Source organism: Scomber scombrus, chromosome 3 (assembly GCF_963691925.1).
Source record: "Scomber scombrus chromosome 3, fScoSco1.1, whole genome shotgun sequence".
Taxonomy (NCBI): domain Eukaryota; kingdom Metazoa; phylum Chordata; class Actinopteri; order Scombriformes; family Scombridae; genus Scomber; species Scomber scombrus.
In genome coordinates, this window is record NC_084972.1 from 32,759,672 (window position 1) to 32,778,318 (window position 18,647).

Below are 18,647 nucleotides of genomic sequence, written 5' to 3' on the forward strand. Positions count from 1 at the left end.
CTAAAAATGCTGATTCAAAACAACATTATAATGTGTTATAAACCATTAAATGTTCCTGAATGTTAGATAGAGTACAGTAAATACATGTTTTATTCAAAAGAGTAATCAAAGTATTTTTGATCTTTTTGATTTTTGATTTTCTATCCTGAAGAAACCGTATGTGAATGCACTAATTTATTGCTGTATATATTTATTTGAAAAATCCAAGCTTAAATCTTTTTTTTTTTCTCAGTTACCTTCAGTAAGGTCAGGTCCATTCACAGTGTTTGTGCACTGAAGGCTTATATTGGACTGCTTGTTTTAAACATCTTAAAGTCAAACTTTCCTCTTTCAGATTAACTCAAAACACAAAGAAGAAGTACTGACCTGGTTAAAAGTGATAATAAATACACCTTCCACAACATTAACGCCATCTTTGTTGTAGTTCAACGGTCAGGCGGAGAGAGGCAGAAATGTCAGCTTTGAGAAGCAAATAATTTTTAAGCAGTTCTAGCTAAAATTAATAATAATTTAACATTATTAATTGATGCAAGATCTTAAACATCTGTTTATCATTTGTTAAGACGTTGTCTCTTGGCCGGTGGGTTTCCTGACTGTTTGGGCTTCCTTTTGGCCGTCTTCCTCCCCTTCTTCTTCTGTGGTGCTGTTAGAAACAAAAAATAAAACAAAACTGACACTTACTCTTCATACCCAGAAAAAAACACCACAACATGTGTATGATATCAATTAATCGGTGGTCATCTTGCTTCTCTCCCAGTGAGTTGTGTTAGTTCAGTCAGTTTATGATGATTTATGAAGTTTATACATTTTCAGTTCTTGTTAACATTGTCAGGAAGGAGATAATTGTTTATTATTGAGGTAATAGTGAGTGATTGTGGTGTATCAGAGTGCATTATATTGAAAAGTGTTCTCTAATATTTTGTCCACCCCATTTTGTCCACCCCATTAATAATTATATTTAAGCAAAAATATTAGGAATATCTTTCAAGATTGCATTTGGTTGCACAGGTGTACCTAATCAAGTGGCCGGTGAGTGTATATAGTATCTGTCACTGATATCAGTAAAACATTAGATACCTTTCTTCGGAGTTGGTGGTTTGGTGAGTGCTGGCTTTATTGCTCGGGGCACAGGGACCTTCCTCTGTGTCGGTACTTTTTGTTTCTGATCCGTCTTCAGCTCCACCTCCACAGGATAGTGGTCACTAATACTGAGAGCCTTAAAAAAGCAAATTAAGTCTTAATTTGAATAATGACACCAGAGTTCTCCTTTAAAATGTATTAAATTGTCAATAATTTCTATTTCTAAGACTCAAGAGGTTTAAAGTTGTACTCATTAGTAGAAACATGTCTTACTTCTTCATCAGTCAGGTTGAACTCATCCTGGTAGTTGAAAGACTTTGCTGAGCCGGGAACGATGGCGTCCAGCATGGTCTGTCCATACACCACGATCCTGTCGGCAGAAAATACATCACAACCTTTAAAAGAAAGTCCTTAAACAACACAAACATCTACTTCAGATAATAGTGCTAATACACGTGTTTTACCTGTCGTAGGTGTGGTCGTTATAGTTACTGCTCGTGGTGTCGACATCATCTTCTATCAGCCAATGATAGGGAGCGGCGCGGATGCGGATCTTTTTCATCTTCTTCTTGGAGAGGTAGCGTCCGTCTGCATTAAAGTCCCCAAGAATCATAATATTCTGCAAAATGAATTACAACACTAATGTAATTAGCAGAAGAACGACGTCTATCTGTTTGGGGATTAATTAATGATCTAAAAATGAAATTGCTCTATAAATGAAATCCCATGAACAAAGTAAAAGTATATTTTAATAACAGTTTCAGGACTTTTGTAGTAGTGTGTGTATTACTGTCAGGAATCACAGAGTACATGATAATTCCCTTATTTGATAATTCCTCCTCCAGTTGGAAAAAGCATTTCTTCAGTGTCTACAAAAGGCTACAGAAACTTTCAAACGTACATCTGTCCCCCACTTCTTCCTGATGGCGTCGACCACGTCATGCAGCTCGTCGAGCTCCTTCAGCGAGTCGTCTGGTTTGGTGTGGACTGGGATCAGCACCAGGTCTTTCACAACTGGAACAATACACAGGTACAGTAAACAGATACACCCCAACAACCAAAATAACCCTCATGTTGTCCTCCGGTCAATTTTCACCTGGGTAGACAACAGGCGTTAACTCAAAAATGAGATATAGTTTTATTCAAATGAGGCCTATAGACCATAATTTGTGTAAAACCTAAATTGGAATGAAGTTGGCTAAAAAGGTCAAACACAGAAACAGTTAAACCAAACCAGGCCAATGTTGACCTGCAAGGACAAAAGTTGCACGGTCGACAGGAAGACAACAGTAGGTTTAAATAAACACATAGAAACACACGTGTACCTGTAGTTGGGCAGCTGAAGCGCAGGATAAACGGCTCCCTGGCGAAGGCATCTTCATCTCCAGCTTGATTATCTTCATACTGGTAAGAGGCCGTCAGTGTCGCCTCATCCTCTCTGAGACACACATATAAACACACACAGATGTAATAAGATATTGATGTGTTTGTACCAGAAACTGTGAAATATATATACATACTTACAGAAACATGTTAGATAAACAACAGTTATCATGACTAACATAACAATAATGGGTTTTAATTTCTAAGTAAGCTACTGTCTGGACTTTGTCTGTCTCACCTGTAGAAACATACAAACTTCTCCTTGTAGGTGTCTCGTCCCAGCTGGGAGCTGGTGGTCATGGAGTAAAGACCCTTTTTCTTTTTGCCACTGTAGCGGGAAACAGAAACAACATTAAAGGACACCAGGAATACATTTTCTGTCCAATCATTCAGGTAAAAGACAAAGATAACTAACTAAATACTGTATTAACCCGAATATAAGACGATAACTTTGGGAGGTGGGGGGTTACATTTGAAAAGTGGGGTTCGCCTCATATTCGTGGACAAGACTACTAAATAGTACAGCTGTAACACCAGCTGCTACAGAGAGTGTTGCATTGAGGGTTGTCATAAAGGGGATATATGCTGCACATTTCCAGCTCTATATTTAAATTCTGGGGCTAATACTGGGATATCTTTGCATTATTTACAGTTTAAAAAAAACACTCCTTATTTATCTTATACCGGCCCTTTATGCTGCCCTTCAGTTCAGCCTCTGCCTCCTCTTAATGAGCCCGCTCTCTGTTCTGATTGGTCAGCTTCAGGAAGTGGCCTCCGGCTCTGGAGGCCAGGTAAACAAACCATCATCAGAAAGGAAGTTTCTTCCGATGTGTTAATAGTGCATTTAGGTTCTTGTAACATGTTTTTTCTGCCACAGAGGAAAGTAATGATGCACAAATATGTGGTTTACGTCCTGCTTTAATGGAAATGTTTAATGTTTATAAGAGAAAAGACTTCCAGGATGAGGACTCTCTTCTTCTTGGATCAGTAGTATCTTTGGGAAACTTTCCCAATAGGTCTTCAACTTATAATCACAGTTGTCTTATATTTGGGTCAATAAGGTAATTGTCATTTAACAACATTTTGCATTTAATTATGAGAATTTAAACACATATATTAAAAGGAAATACAAATAACCATGTTTATTAAATGTAACTTTATTTCATTGTTTGATTATTTTGGCATCTTAAAGGACCAGTGTGTAGGATTTAGTGACATCTAGTGGTGAAGCTGCAGATTGCAACCAAACTGAATACCTTTCACATTCAGATCCTGTTAAAAAAAATATATACTGTGGAACATAGAAAATGAGTTCTAGTTAGTATGAAAGTCAAATGTGTCTTTAAAACTCACTTGGTGTTGTTGAGTTCTTGAAGTAACGTCTTCATGGCTTCACCGCTCTTATCCATCACCTCCAGTATCATCACCAAACTGTATTGAGACATGATCTGGAACAACATGTTTAAGAATATACAGTGTTTGTAAAGGCAGCAAATTAGATGGACATTTAGAAAATTTGCACATAACATTTAGCTCCAGGAGAGTCATTTAAACAGGGTTATGTATATGTATTGTAATTGTAAATAAAATGAGTATAAAGGAGTTACCTTGGTGAGGTAGTTGACGACAGTCTTGTCTGTGACCTTTTTTATTCCCAGGTTCTTGGCATTGAAGGCTGCAATCTTCATTTTGACTCTTTTATGAAAGAAAGATGAGAAAAAAAATGTTTTAGAAGAGTGGTTACAGATTATTGTCTTGATTCGTCAGTTAATAGTTTTATCCATAAAATGTCAGAAAATAGTGAAAAATATCTGTTGCAGTCCCCTACAGATAAAGGTTGCATCTTCAGCTATATCTCCAAATTCAGTTTGTTATTATGTTCAATAAAGAAAAGTAATGAACAAATCAGATAGAGGAAGAAACGGGGGAGCAGCGGCAGCAGAAAAAGAAGAAAATGAGGTTGATATAATGTGGGAAACTAGAGCAGGACGGAAACACTGTGGTTGATTGTTTGATCAGCTGTCTTCATCCACTTTTACAGTTTTATGGCCCTGCGATATCAGATACATCATAGAGCACTGAGGTGACCAAATTAATAATTAGTTTGAAGAGAAAAAAGTATCATTAAGAAATACTATTTGTGTTGATTACTGAAAGTTTGCTGTCTTTATATTTGATTTAATTATTTTAACCTGTTTGAAAGAATTAAAAGGTTATATGAGGTTAAATGAATGATGTGACTTTTCGCTGTATTTTCTTTCACTTCCACTTTGACTCAACATTTTTTAGACAAGACCACAGTTGATTTTTAAATGTTTTATACATTTTAAAGCATATTTTTTATAGTGTTATGACGAACAAATTACTTTTTTAAACCTTTATAACGCTTTAGAACTGTAATTTTGCGCTTTAGGACATGTTGCTTGACAATATTTTTACTTTTTCACACACTATCATGTTGATGATAATACAGCAGGCTGAAGTGTGAATGACACCAAAAACCTTAATGCTTCATATATCACATTTATCTCTTCTCACAGTTCCTCCTTCTATCACGAACATTATGAAATTCAAAGTAGCATTAGGTAATAACATTTGACTTCACATCATCCACAATAAAGCTGCTCCTCTGTCACACAAACAGCAATATTTCTGTTTCATTTTGCAACCTTTAACATGAAAGTGTTTATGTGACATTTTTGTATTCAGTTTTCTGCAGGAGCGTTAACTCACATAGTGACACAGTTAATGTTTCCTCTTAGCAGGTGTTATAAGATCAAAATAGTAAACAGACACAACAGTTAAGTAGTTTCAGTACTGAAGAGAAGTTTCAGTTAATAAAAGTAGTCAAATTAAAGCTAATTAAAAAAGAGTGACTCACCGGTCTGGTTGACATAAGCACAATGAAAGAGTCAAGCAGTGAGGCGCTACTTTCAACAAATGTCTAACCTCAAAGAAACAGGAAGCGTATGCGGGTCACAGAGCTGCTTCACATAGTCACACACACACACACGACATGTACACAGATGCATGCAAAGCGTCGAAGGCCAAATACACGCTATCTTTTATCAGGGCCAGTAAGCACTTCTGTAATTTTAACTGTCTGTAAGTATTGCGACTTTATTACAGACACACACCAAGCTGCTCTGTCACCTGTCAGCTAAAAGAAAAGATTTGATGGATAACATAATTAAAAAAATAAAAAATACTCCTGCATAAAACATGAAGACATTCTCCAGCCAACATTTTGTAAAATACACTAATAAGTTTTCTTTCTGAGGGTGAGATCATATAAAGTCATGAGCTGTAGTCAAGAAGTTTTTAGCCTAGCTGAGCATGAAGACTAGGAGCACAGGTTAACAGCTAGCTTGGCTCTGTTCAAAGTTGATAAAATACCTCCAAATCTAATAACTACCATTGACTGCATATATATATAGATGACAGGACAGCCCCTCAAAAGTGAAACCAAAACTATTTTTTACTGTAAGTTTACTGTTTTGGCTTTTGTAGTATATAATGTTACGACTTGAGCTAATTCTACTTGCTAAATCATACGCTATGTGTTAGCTCAGTCTGTGTGTTCGTTAAATGAAAGGATAGGAGAAGATGAGCGGTCTCACAGGCTATTTTATTTAGCAGTAAATGAATAAAACATACAGAGCTCTGGGTCGAGATTTCCTATCCCTGACTAACATTGTCTGTCGTCAGTTCACGAAGTCTGACTCCTATCTCTTCCTAACCCAGTCTTATATACAATCCAGAATGGTTATGCAATGTGAGGTGTGGTCTCCTGGTGGGCAGGTGATCGGACTCCCTCCTCCATCTTCTCATGTGTCCTTCCTGTGACCTCCTTAAGCAACGTCCAGGATAGTGTGATAGTTCCTGTCTCTGAAACTACAGAATCACAAGACATCCTGTATCCCTGAGTACAGAACAATAGCCCCTGAGTACAGAACAATAGCCCCTGAGATAATGATGATGACTTCCTAATCATTATTATTTGAGAGAAGCACTGTTCTGTCTTTACCCCTGCAATGTGATAATCATGTCTTTACCAAAGGTCAACTGTCTTCCAACTGGGATGCATTCTTATTACACAACAAGCTTACTGCTTTCAAATTGTTACACATAGGACCACATCTTTATATGAAACAAACAATAAAGTAATTAATCCCCTTATCTGATATTTTAGCAGTGGCCAATTCATAGCATATATCTACAATAACCATGGTTATCTCTTTATGTGTTGATGAAGAAGAAGGACTTAAAGATTGTATATTTAAAAGATTTTTTTACAAAAGAGAACAGTGTCAAATATCCAATCTTGAAAGAGTCCCATGTCCCAATCTGAGTCTCTCTGACTACTCCAGTTTTAACAAGACTATACAGCTTCCTATCTCTAAAAACTCCACCTTCTAAATGATTTGTCAATCAGGATAAAACAGCCTCTGTCCCTTTATCTATATCTGGCCTTTAACCTTTAACCTAAGAAAAACATGTGTTCATATGTCACAAGATGTCACAAAATGAAGACAATACAAACAAAAGGTCACAAGACATCAGGCAGAACAGATACCACACCTTTTTTGCCTTCATTTGATAGTCAGGAAACATTGGGCGAGAGAAGAGGGGTATGACCATTGAAACCAAAACAATTCAAATGCCCCCTGGTGGCTGGCTGCAGGATAGATCATAAGTCCCGCCCCATCCATGTAAGCAAACGTGAGCCAAACCAAAAACAATACAATTCATGCCTATTATAATTCACTACTCCCTATATATCAAACACTCGACAGTTAACGCAATAGTGAGCAGAACATCAAGATTTTTGGAGGATTGGTTGCACAATGGTAATTTTCATCTCCATAAAATGCGGCTAGTAATTATTAACGGAGTGCCTGCCATGAGCTCCTGTTTGTTCCGTGGTTGATTTACTGAGGGCGATATATCGAGGATAAATGTACACAATCAGAATTCGGATATTCCAATAAAATGGCTGAGGGTGAATATTGTTGTACTTTCTAGTAAATAGGGAGTGATTTTGGATGCAGCCTGAGGTGGTGAACACTGGTGTAAGTTGGCAGTCGTGAGTGAAAACACGTGGACAGCTTCATCAGAGGAATTTGTGTGATTTAATATTCATCCAAAAACTGTAAAAGACCCCAAGAACACTGACAACAAACATCATACTTCACTTCAACTGTATGGCGCATTACTCCGCCCAATGTAAACTTTCATAAACACTATAGACAAGACGCATAATGTGGATAAAGGTAAATAAATCTCATTGTACATTAGAATTGTAGCTGTGAGCGTGTTAGAATAAGGTCTTAGGAATAAGACTTTCACTTGTTCTGTCTCTCCTTTTTTCTTTTCTTTTCAGCTTAACCTGACACTGATGTCCAATATACAGTATATATTTTTTTAAATTAGATATTTTATTTGTAATACTAAAACAAAAGGTGAGTAAACTGAGCTACATTTTTCATCAATCATCATTTTTGTATGGACGTATTGCTTTTAAATTTGTTTTTGTAATATATCCTAAGATAAGGGTGGACTGTGATTGTTGTATACCTTGACTATAAAAATAGATTTCATGACTGCTCTTCAAAAGTCTCTCCAAAACGAACACCCACTGGTGGTTGTCTGAAGAATAGCTCATGTGACATGGGCCAAACTAAAAATTAGGGTACACGTCAAAAAAAAATTCCCCAAAGATGGTTTCTGTCATTTTATACATTGATTTTTTTATGAAGGGGGTGATATTTATGACTTATACCACAACCAGCCACCAGGGGGCGATCGATATGTTTTGGCTTCACTTTTAGGGAGCTGTCATGATGTCCATCTTTATATACAGTCTCTGGTCTAAAACAAACCAAACCAGGCTGTCACAACATAAAGCATAAAATGTTTATATATGGTTGTTTAATTTGGAGGACCTGTTGTATTGTTGGTAATGTAGTTTTAGTTTAATGTCATGATCATTTCTTACTTTTATAATTAGTTTCTACAGAAACCAAATATTGCACTGTGTCCCTTGTTATTTACTTTCTCTCTGCGCTGCTGGCTTGACTTCTTTTATGTGTTAGGTTCATTATAAGATAAGATATACAAATATTCAAACCAGTAAAGTATAAACTGATATTAAAAAAATGTTTCCATGTTGAGTGGATGAGTTGTGTTTCATCACTTGAGCTTCATGTCAGGAAAAAACAAACAAGGAGAGCACAAAATCATCGTTTCATGATTACTTTATTTCAGATAGCACAAAGCCTAAACTACAAAGTTACAAGCATGATTAAAATTAAGCCGTAATATGTCTATTAATGTGTTATATTGCTCGATGTTAGATCTCAGGACATCCTTTATCTTCTGTGGTCCTGTTAGTTGTTATTTTACTGCAAGACACAAAAATTATCAGCATAAATGTATTTCATGTATCAGCATCTTTCATTAGAGCCCCATTTGGTATGACTTAAAAGTTTCTGAAATCCTTATATCCCAACAAATGTGACCCAAGAAAACTGAGGATGAAAGATACCTGCTTAACAAACCTGTTTACTAGAATCTGTGTTTATATTACACCAATGATTTCTAATTACATGGTGACAGGAAATGTAATTACTGCCTGGGTTATATTCAAAGGCGGTCGGGAATGTAACTAAGCAAGCAGACGAATAAATAAAATATGCAATACTTTACATTTCATGCCATTCAGTACTTTTACTTCACTACATTTAGGTGACAGCTTTAGTACAAATTAAGACTTTACATTCACGCTGCAACAACTAGTTTATTAATTGGTTAGTTGCCAGCTATTAAATTAAAACCTTTTTTAAATATTTGTGAATATTTTATGGTTTCTTTAGTCCTCCATGACAGTAAACTGAATATCTTTGGGTTGTGCACAAAACAAGACATTTGAGGACATAATCTATAAATTACTGGTAAAACAAAACATTTATCATTACTACCTATACTTATTCCCAGTCTTCGTCCTCCTCGTCTTCCTCTTCTTCTTCATCGTCTTCGTCTTCTTTATCTTCCTCATCTTCTTCGTCTTCCTCATCTTCTTCGTCTTCCTCATCTTCTTCATCTTCCTATTCTTCCTTTTCCTCAAGCTCTACCTCCACCGGGTAGTGGTCACTGATGGCTCGAGTCTGGAAGAAAACAATTCATAAATCTTTATTGTATGAAAGTTTTGCAGCTGATCCCAGTCCAACATTTCCATGTAAAATAACAGATAGTCTTACAGTGACTTTAGACAGGCGGTATTTTTCCTGGAAGTTAAAAGGCTTAGCTGAGTCGGACACAATGGCCTCATACATTTCATCTCCATACACCACGATCCTGTTGGCAGAAAGAGCAGACTCCATCAATCAATCAATCAATCTTTATTTGTATAGCGCCAAATCACAACAAAGTCATCTCAAGGCACTTTACACATAGAGCAGGTTCTAAACTGTACTCTTCAGGTTTTAATTTTAAAGAGACCCAACATTCCCAGGGGTCAATCAGGGGTTTATTTGGCCATGTCAGTTCTGACGCCATCTATGATGTCTATATAAGGTACAAAATGTTCAGAGGAGGTGGATTTGGTTGATGGCTGGATAGATAGATGGCAGAAACTGGACTTTGCTGCAGGGCACCGCTGTTCGTGTCATGTTTCTAAACACAAGTCAAGACATATTTTTGTTGTGGTGTTTATGTTGTCATGATGACGAAGGTAGCCTATCTTTAAGGAAGAAACATTAGTAACTTTACCATTTTAACCAAAGACATGATATTTTCCCCTAACCATAACCACAGTGCTGTCACATCATAAAACACAATTCTTTTTGACAGATATTTGTAAAAATGTCCTAGTCCTGACTAATAGAAAAAAAACATGGTGGAGGTATGAAAGATGTTTCCAATTAATATACAGTAGTTTGAAAATCGTGCCAAGGTTAGTTTGAGACTGGACTGAGACCACTTTTTCTGAGGGGTGTTTGTGTGGGTTTGGTCCAAGAATGATTGCTGTGTTTAGATCTGCACAAACGAATCACACCAAGGAGAAAAAACAACCAGAGTCCAACTCAAACAGTGCAGAGAGTCTGCAGCCATGCTAATGTTTAGCAGGTATAATGTTCCCCATCTTAGTTTTAGTGTGTTACCTTGCTAACATTTGCTACCACCAAACACAAAACACACCTGTTAGTTCTGCAGACATTTGAAAATACTTTAAGAAATTAAAAATTTTGACCTGATGATGGTAATAGAGGGAGAGATTGAGTTAAAGAGTTAAGCACTGTATATGTTTACGTATGACTTTTTTTCAATGTAAGTTTTCAGTTCCATAAACATATAAAAGATATTTAGTTCATCTCTATTGAAGTAAAACGTATAACTTTAAGCTAAATAAACTGTATTTCTTCAGTTAACATAAAACCACAAAACAAGATGTAGAGACATACCTGTCGTAGGTATGGTCGTTCGAGTCACTACTTGTTGTGTCCGCATCCTCATCTATCAACCAGTGGTAGGGAGGTCGGTGGATGCGAATATTTTGCCTCCCTCTCTTGCGGAGGTAAGGTCCATCTGCATTGAAGTCTCCCAATATCATAATGTTCTGCAGAAAAATATCAACATTTATCATCACAGTCATGTTTATGACAGTTTACATAATCAGTAACAACCCACTAAGTATAACAACCAACTGTACAGAAAAACTGGAGGCAATATAAAATATGTAGCTAGTGTTATAACTGGTGTTGAAGAATGACTGAACAACTCTTGTACTGTTTCATTTAGGAGCTCCTTCCCTGTTTACGCATAGCTTCAGTAAGCTTCCAGTGATTGTAATGGAAGTAAGACAGTTACAGAAATGTTTACCTATGAAATAAAGTCAGAGGATCACCAAAGTTATTATATTTACTCTGGAGGGTAAATTAATGTATTTATTAATCTGCAATTCATCCAATAGCTGTTGAGACGTTTCATAAAAAAAGAAAAAAAACTACAAATGTGAACCTCATGGTGGCATAAGAGGAAAAGTCAAGGGATCATCTTTGGACTATGAATGTCTATCTAATGGATGACATGAAACATAGAGTCACCAATAGATTGACTTTGCCATCCCCAGAGTCATGCTGCTAGCATAGCTGAAAACCCAAAACATATGATTCACTTAGAGGTACGGATCGGTACTGATTCATCAAGTCAAAAGTCTCAGCAGCAATGTCTTCCCACTGAGCTGCTGCAGTATCTTTGCTGTTTTAAAATAGTTTCGGCACCCCAGTGGTTTAATGGTTAATGTTTGATTCATCAGGGAACAATCGTCTCATGTCATATCCTTCTTCTCTCGCCTCATGTTTCCTGACGCTCAAATAAAGGCAAATAAGGCAAAAACGAACTTGAAAGAAAAATATATGTTGAATCACATTATAGTAATTTGCAAATCTGTTATTTTATATTCCATAATGCTGTAAAGTGTTTGTTAATTTTACACTTAGCGACACTGCTTCTGTGAAATGCTTTAAGGGATCTGAGCGTGAATCATCAGTAAGGGCAAGTAGATTTGTAGTTAGCGAAGCAACCGTCTCATAAATTGTTTTATCAAATTAAAATAGACTTTTAGTCATTTTTGATACTGTATATTATATCTATTTGATTCACATCATAACACACATCAATTCCCCATTTCCTCTTCACAGCTTTGACCACATCATCCAGAGCGTTCAGCTCTTTCTCTGTGTCCTCTGGTTTGGTGTGGACTGGGATCAGTACCAGGTCCTTCACAACTGGAAGCACAAACACACCCGGTAAGATGTTGTGGATGTACGCACGCACTTCAGGGGACATTACATTGACTTACATTCATTTACTGGACACTTATCCTAACCGTAACCATAACCACTACATGCCTAATCTTAACCCTTATCCTAAACTTAACATAACCCTAAACTTATATTAACTTTAAATCAAGTCTTCACCCTAAAATAAATTATTTACCTTAAGGGGACTTGTTTTTTGTCCCCATAAGACAGGCGAGTCCCCATAACATAACTGTGTGAATAGATTTAACAACATTACGAATACCTAGTACACACACACACACACACACACACACACACACACACACACACACACACACACACACACACACACACACACACACACACACACACACACACACACACACATGCACACACAAGTACCTGTATTTGGACACCTGAACCACAGGATGAAAGGCTCTCTGGCAATAATGTCCACATGTCTTTCTACATACTGAAAGGAGTCCACCAGCTCCACCTCTTCTTCCCTGACACACACACACACACAGATACAGATGATGAGATATTGAGAATGACAAATATCGTGAATTATTTCACTGGAAAATGAAGAAACTTTCTCCCACTTGTAGAAGAAGACAAACTGTTCCTTATAGGTGCTTCGACCCAGCAGTTCACTCTTCTTCATGGCATACGGATGCTGTTTGTTCCCTCTGTCAGAAACAAAAACAAATTTACACCATTTTAACCACCAGCAAAGTAACTGTGGTTGTTTTATTTCAGTGTGGAGGTCTTTGTGTACAGTGAGCTCACCTGGTGTTGTTGAGTTCTGTGAGTAATTTGTCCATAGCTTTGCCGCTAGAATCCATCACCTCCAGCATCACCACCACACTGTACCGAGATATAATCTGCAAGAAACACAGCCAACACATGACAGTACTTCAGTAATATAATGAAAAGATTTGTTTTGACTGTTCCTTCCTTCCTTACTTCCCTCCTTCTCTCTTTCTTTCCTTCCTCTCTCTTTCCTCCCTTCCTTCTTTCCTTCCTCCATCCCCCTTTCTTCCTTCCTTCTGTCCTTCCTTCTTTCCTCCCTCCCTCCTACCTTCCTTCCTTATTTCCTCCGTCCGTCCTTTCCTTTCCTTCCATCTCCCTCCCTTCCTTCTTTCTTCCTCCGTTCCTTCCTTCTTTCCTTCCTCCATCCCCCTTTCTTCCTTCCTTCTGTCCTTCCTTCCTTCCTTCTTTCCTCCGTCCTTCCTTCCTTTCCTTCCTCCCTTCCTTCTTTCCCTCCCTCCCTCCCTTCCTTCCTTCTTCCTCCCTTCCTTCCTTGACTCGAGGACAACAGGAGGGTTAAGAAGTTGGAATCAGAGAATTTAGACTTTTCCCTTGAAAAATGACTATTAATCAACTGATATTGCTAACAATGGCTGACCTGGCTAGTTGGGCTCAGGTGTGACATAAATGGTACATTAAACGCAGCATTATACCCCTAAAATGTTTATGTCCACATACACTCACTGAGCACTTTATTAGGAACACCTGTGCAATCTAACGCAATCCAATACAGCAGCTCTACTATTAATTCTACCTTTACGAATATTATACATTTTCAGTTTTTGTTTTTAGTAAAATATATTGAAGGAATAACATTTTAACAGCAATATATTTACATATAGAAACCGAGGGAGGGTCCTACCAAAACTTAAATAAACACACTTTGAAAATGAATGTGCTAAAACAACAATAATAACAACAACAACAATAATAATAATAATAATAATAATAATAATAATAATAATAATAATGATGATGATGATGATGATGATGATAATAATAACAATAATAATAATAATAATAATAATAATAATACAAATAATAGTAATAATAATAATAATAATAATAATAACATTAATAATAATAATAATAATAACATTTATAATAATAATAATAATAATAACATTAATAATAATAATAATAATAATAATAATAATAATAATAATAACAACATTTATAATAATAATAATAATAATAACATTAATAATAATAATAATAATAATAATAATAAAATAATTCACAGCACAGTGAGTTACCTTGATGAGAATATTCCGCACACCTGGTTTGTTGACCTTTTTCCACCCCAGGTTCTTGACATTGAAAGCCGCTATCTTCATTTTAACTGTGGAAAAAAAAAAAAAATATGAGCAGTAAAATGTGAGACACAAGTATGAAGGGTTAGTGTTAGGGTTAAGTCATTTTATTGTTTGTTAATTGCAGCCTCATGTAATGCACATGAAAGAGAGGTGACATCATTCATACTAATCAGAAATCTCCAACCACCAAAGTCCCACAAAAATGATGCCCCCTCCTCCCTTTCTCTTTCTGCTCCAATATGAAGGGCCGCCCTAAAGACTTTGGATTGGTTCACATTTTAAAAAACTGTAACGGTTTCCACCCAGTTTTAACAATAAAAGCTGTGACCTCAGGAATCAAGAAGACAATGTGGAGAGGAAATTCCATTCACGATGACGAAATCCCTTAAAAAAACAGGACTTATTTCCTCGATCATCGTCATAAAAGAGACGTTTGTAACTTCAGAGACATTTTTAGACAAAGCTTTTTTCATATATACACACAGAAAATCACTGAAGTAAAATCTATCTCTTAATTACTGCCCTCGAACTGTTCACAGACTGAGTTTGTATGCAGTAAATTTTATGAGTAAGACTAAAGGACATCGCAACTCTGGAACAACTGAATTCAGCATAAATCAGTATCCTGTTTTCATTTCTGTAATGTTTTTATTGGAATACTTCATTGTTAATTATCTGCATAAGGGTATTAAATAAATGTGTATGTGTGTATGAACTGATTTAAATTCTAATGATTTACTTTCATGAGTAGATTCTCTGTTTTCTTTTTTCCTTGTAAAGCTTAAACTTAAAGATGACATCTAGAGAAATGAAGGACTGGTTCAAAAACAGCCCAAAAAAATGTCTGAAAGATATTTATTTATAAATATGAAACTTAACTTGAACTTGAAACAATGATTTAATGTCAGTTTGGCAGCTTTACAAAAATGCAGCTGGTTTCCTGCTATATCAGACCTTGCACCACACAGCGAGAAATGACTCAGCTGCTAAATTAACACTTAAATCGCTTTATTTCATTTTATGTATTTAGCACTTGAAAAAAATAAGAAACTAATAGTAAAAGGCAAAATAAATAAAAACAACTCACCGATGTAGTTGAGATGCAGAGAGCAGCAGGTGAACAAGTATCAGCAGACAAACTGAGACTGAGAGTTTCTGCAGAGACCGTTGGTCTAAAATCACAGATCCAGGAAGTCTGCCAACAGTTGGCGCGAAAACACACAGTCAAGTGATGAATGGCAAATTTCAAAAAAGAAAGAAAAAACTGCCTAAAAGCTGACGTTGGTGAGCAGATACGTGAATATTGTACTTTTTACTCCACTACATTTATCTCATAGATAAATCTCAGTTTAAGATTTTACAGTAAAAACAAATGATAACTTTATACAACACATTGTTAAAGATGAAACTAAAAAGCAGTGTGTAGTCGGCTCACATTTCAGATGTCTATGAGTTGTTAACAGCTCTTCCAAATAGTGATTTTTCCCTCTAAACTTCTCACATGGTTTCATTTCAATAAATGTTCAAATGATCCAATATTTCAGTAAAAATCAAAGATTAGAGAAAAAGTCCAAAAACTGAAAACACATTTGTGTATCAGAACTTTACACATTAACAGTTTCCTTCATAATAAACCAGACTGTGAGCAGGTCGAGGGCAGAAATTAAGAGATATATTTTACCCAATGGTCTCGTTTCAAGTGTTTTTTATTAGAGCACGTCGAAATACAGTTACAACTTTACAGTATACACCCATCTGTGTGCATAGCGTACAGTTCAAAGTGCACTTTTTTGTTGTCTTAGAACATAATAACTGAAAAAAACTGATAGAAAAGTGAAATGCAAAATACAAAGAAAGAAAAATAGCCAAGAATTTAAAAAAAATACAGATACATAGATAACCCTCCCCCCCACCCTACCCAGTCTTACTCTTCCGTCTGATCACTATTTTGTTGATGTGAAGGGGAAATATCAATTTCTGCTAGAGGTGTGAGATAATGAGTGAGAGGAGACCACATTTTTTCAAAGTATGCAAGTTTATCCATAAGAGTATATCTTATTCTTTCTAAGTGGAGTGTGTTAGTAAGGTCACTGAGCCACATCTTTGTGGTGGGTACTTCTTTTACTTTATTAAATAAATGTGTATGTGTGTATGAACTGATTTAAATTCTAATGATTTACTTTCATGAGTAGATTCTCTGTTTTCTTTTTTCCTTGTAAAGCTTAAACTTAAAGATGACATCTAGAGAAATGAAGGACTGGTTCAAAAACAGCCCAAAAAATGTCTGAAAGATATTTATTTATAAATATGAAACTTGAACTTGAACTTGAAACAATGATTTAATGTCAGTTTGGCAGCTTTACAAAAATGCAGCTGGTTTCCTGCTTAATCGGACCTTGCACCACACAGCGAGAAATAACTCAGCTGCTAAATTAACACTTAAATTGCTTTATTTCATTTTATGTATTTAGCACTTGAAAAAAATAAGAAACTAATAGTAAAAGACAAAATAAATAAAAACAACTCACCGATGTAGTTGAGATGCAGAGAGCAGCAGGTGACCAAGTGTCAGCAGACAAACTGAGACTGAGAGTTTCTGCAGAGACCGTTGGTCTAAAATCACAGATCCAGGAAGACAGTTGGCGCGAAAACACACAGTCAAGTGAAGAATGGCACATTTTAAAAAAGAAAGAAAAAACTGTCTAAAAGCTGACGTTGGTGAGCAGATACGTGAATATTGTACTTTTTACTCCACTACATTTATCTCATAGATAAATCTCAGTTTAAGATTTTACAGTAAAAACAAATGATAACTTTATACAACACATTGTTAAAGATGAAACCAAAAAGCAGTGTGTAGTCGGCTCACATTTCAGATGTCTATGAGTTGTTAACAGCTCTTCCAAATATTAATTTTCCCTCTAAACTTCTCACATGGTTTCATTTCAATAAATGTTCAAATGATCCAATATTTCAGCAAAAATCAAAGATTAGAAAAAAAGTCCAAAAACTGAAAACACATTTGTGTATCAGAACTTTACACATTAACAGTTTCCTTCATAATAAACCAGACTGTGAGCAGGTCGAGGGCAGAAATTAAGAGATATATTTTACCCAATGGTCTCGTTTTATTGTCTTAGAACATAATAACTGAAAAAAACTGAGAGACCCTCCCCCCCACCCTACCCAGTCTTACTCTTCCGTCTGATCACTATTTTCTTGATGCGAAGGGGAAATATCAATTTCTGCTAGGAGGTGTGAGATAATGAGTGAGAGGAGACCACATTTTATGCATAAAGTATGCAAGTTTATCCATAAGAGTATATCTTATTCTTTCTAAGTGGAGTGTGTTAGTAAGGTCACTGAGCCACATCTTTGTGGTGGGTACTTCTTTTTTCTTCCAGTGCATGAGAAGTAACTTTTTTGCAACTATAAGACTATAGGACATCATCTGATGTTCCTAAAATAATAATGAATGGATCGGTCTATAGCTGTATGTGAAGTATTTCAGATATTAAACTGATTATATTAAACCAATAGGTCTTAACCTCGGGACATAGAACAAAGCTGTGGATGTGTTCTAAACTCTATTCCCATAGAGCATCCGGGATCTCAGTGCCCATTTCTACCCAATGGTCTCTAGAGTGTAGTTTAACTACATCAAGCTCATAATACTTACGTACTTTTACTGAAGTAGCATTTTAAACTGAGGATGCAGCTAATAAAAAGAAATATTGATGAGCTGTTACTGCTGTAATTTGTACAGAGAAATAAATAAAAAAGCAGAAGTGTTCATAGGCGGCTGCTGATTCAGTGTGTTGATCAGAAGAACTTGAGACACTAGTTGATGTGATTTCCCAACTGAGCAGCACATGTTGAAACAGAGACACACAGTATGAGCTCACATCTGAACACTAAAAAGATTATTCACATTTTTAATAGAGAACAAAGCTCCAGCATCTTTGTATAATAAAGAGAGACAAACCTCTATAAAGAAATCACCTCTGAATCTGTGCAAAGCTGCATTAAAATGAATAAATATAAATAATTAAAGTTTTCAGTCAGTTTTACATAATTAAGATGATACTTGCAGGTTTTGAAGTTTTACTGTAAATGTCAGGTTTGATGCAGATTGTGTTGTGCTTCATGGTTTATAGGACAGATTTTGATTGGCTGTCAGTGTTTCTCTGAAAGTGATCCAATGATATCGTTCAACAATGTCACTGTCATTATAGTTGTAGTCTGGACTCCACCA

General features: G+C 36.0%; 1 pseudogene; it reads right to left on the bottom strand.

Annotated features, from left to right (window-relative positions):
* Nucleotides 1–305: 305 nt before the first annotated feature.
* On the bottom strand, nucleotides 306–16,969 carry LOC133976467 (uncharacterized; annotated as a pseudogene).
* Nucleotides 16,970–18,647: the final 1,678 nt, after the last annotated feature.